Below are 2,762 nucleotides of genomic sequence, written 5' to 3'. Positions count from 1 at the left end.
TCTGCAGGTTTTTCCTGCATCAAACTCTTATTAACTAACTTCCATTATGGAGTGACTACTCTGTACATTTTCCCTAAAACCAAATGGTCCTACATATTTCAAAATTTAAACTGAAATGTATAGCTAATAATAAAGTACTCATGTTTAGTAAGACAACTTGCTTTCCTGGCTGAATCAGACAACTAAGAATTTTTTGCTGATTCATTTATTTATTCAAGTGTGCAATCCTCCCTTTGTGCATAAAGGTGGATGCATGCCTTTTTAAAAATGTAATTTATTTTTCATGTTTCTAATTGTCATCTCCATGCATTCTGTGGTGAACAAAGTAATACTCTTGCGGCTTTAATGCTGCTACTCTTCCATGTTGGGTCAATTCTTTTTCTTTTAAATAAATGTAACACTTACTAAAAGTATCAAATAGACAGCATGACACTCCAAATCCCTCATAAGACATAGCTGTATAATGCAACAAACAGATGTTTGGTTTCCATGTTTGCCTGAAAAAGTGTCTTCTCTTCAATGTGGATGGATAACTGCTAAAACAGAGATTCTCAACCAGGGTGTAAGGAGATTCTTTTAAGGGTGCATCAGGTTTCTACACAATATTAGCACAGTTGTGTGTGCGAACACCTACATGTGACTCACAAGATAGACACAGAGATTTCAAATAGAAAAAAATGTGAAAAACATTTCTACCTGTTGTAGTCTTTTTCAGTTCTTTGCAACAGAACAGTTGCTCTTCTAGTTTTCCATGGTCAAAAAAACAAGTGAAAACTAAGAGCAGGCATTTTCTGAGAGGTGTCTTGAGTCTTACAAGACTGAGAACTACTGTTCTAGGACTCAGAGTTCAAAATCCGTTCTTATACTTATTCAGTTTTTGGGCTATTTGCTGTCACTGTTAATTAGGGTGCCAAAGGCCGTGTCTATACAAGACACTTACTGTGCAGTAGTAGTGAGCTACTGCGCAGTCAGTGTCACCAAAAAGCCGTTCGGGGATGCTACTGCGTAGTAACACCAGTTACTGCACAGTCATTTTGTACTTACATACACAAAAGTACTAAATGACTACACAGTAACAACTGTGCAGTCAGCTTCTTGTGTAGACAGCCATTCAGAGTCAGTTGTAATAGTGGATTCTGTGCTATGAGCATTCTTCCAGTGGGAACTGGACTAAAGCCATCTTCTCTTTTGGTATAGGATACTGAATAATCACTAAACAGTAATAGCTCTGGGTCACTACTCTCCTGAAACAAAAAGGAGTGCATCCCAACCATTTCTTTCCATTTTTTCAAACAGAAAAGCAAGCCAAGCATTTCTAGATTTGGAAGAAATCCAAAAATAATGTATATGTCATTAAACTCTGTGCTCAAAACTAGAGAATAGGTTATATTGGCTTCTATCACTTTTCTGTGGGAAGAGAAAAACATTCTTTGTATTACACTTCTATGTTAACACCATGCTAGATGATCTGCAATACATATGAAGTCTGTAAGCACTGACCTCAAAATGCCTACACCCATAAGCTGATATCTGGTTGCAACAGTTGTTGTAATAAACTGATTTATGTACAGAACATCACATGTGTTATCCACTATGACAAACAGACACAAACAAATGATCAAGTCCTTTTTTATTTTTAAATATTAGCCCATATTAATGGGGGGGAGGTTGAAGTTATTATTCGGTCAGTTTTAGTTATACCTGTACAACTTGAGTCAAGTCAGTAGAGCTGCTTGGGATCAGATTTTGGCCCATTCTTCTTAAGTCTTATTAAGTAATGTTCAAAATCTCTCATTGTATAGTATATTGTACATGATTGCCTCCCTTTGTGTGCCATTCATGTAAGAGTTGCTTTCTTTTTATTCCACCCCAAAATTAGTTTAAAAATTTAGAGTTAAAACAATACAAGCAATAATTTTAAACAAAAGAATCTAAGACTTGGGGACTAGAAATACTGAAAACTTAGGTATTCTACATTAGAGTTATGTTGCTGAAAAGTCTCAATGCTGGATCTTGCATCATGCAAAGGAAATTTCATTATTTTAAAAAAATAACTGTAAATTTGTTTTCTCATGCCCAAGTCCTTTATGAAACAAGTAAGGAAATGCAGTGTGTACTCCCGTGAGTTGAACAATAATCATAAAATTAGAAACAAAAGAATCAGACAGAACAAAGCTTTTTTAAAGATTCTAAATCACACACAAAACATTTGTTCTGCTCCAGCTCTTTGTGAACTAATTGGCTCTCCTGGAGGGACAGGTAATTGTACTTGACTACACAAGCTGTCCTGAAGCTCCCTTGGAAAGCTCCAGTAAGCTTCCAGTGTTAGCAGCCATCAAGGATTTCACAGGTCAGGCATCGGATCGATACAGCTAAAAGCAGCAGGGACTGTAATGTCGACAGCAGGTTTCAGAAAACGCTGCAAGTGCCAGTTTGTTCCCCTTCATGCAGAAGCTCAAGACAGCTTAATTAACCCTTGGAAAATACAATTTATCCAGAGGCTCTGCGGGTCTGTACTAGGCCTTATTGGTGAACTGATAGCAGAGATACTGTAGCTGGCAGCTCTGAATTCCCATTTCCCCCTTTAATGCTATTTCAGTTAGAATGCAAAGAAAACATGATTTTAGGTGGATGTGTTCATCTTGTCCTGAAGAGCATGCTACAGGGGGCCACTAAGGAGGGTGTTCTGATAGGACTCGCATGTGATTTCAGCAAGAGCCTGGCCCAGCAGGAACACTAATCACTCACATTCAGAGGTGGGT

Source organism: Gavialis gangeticus, unplaced genomic scaffold, assembly GCF_001723915.1.
Source record: "Gavialis gangeticus isolate Ggan-Ray unplaced genomic scaffold, GavGan_comp1, whole genome shotgun sequence".
Taxonomy (NCBI): Eukaryota; Metazoa; Chordata; order Crocodylia; family Gavialidae; genus Gavialis; species Gavialis gangeticus.
This window is presented reverse-complemented; position numbering follows the sequence as displayed.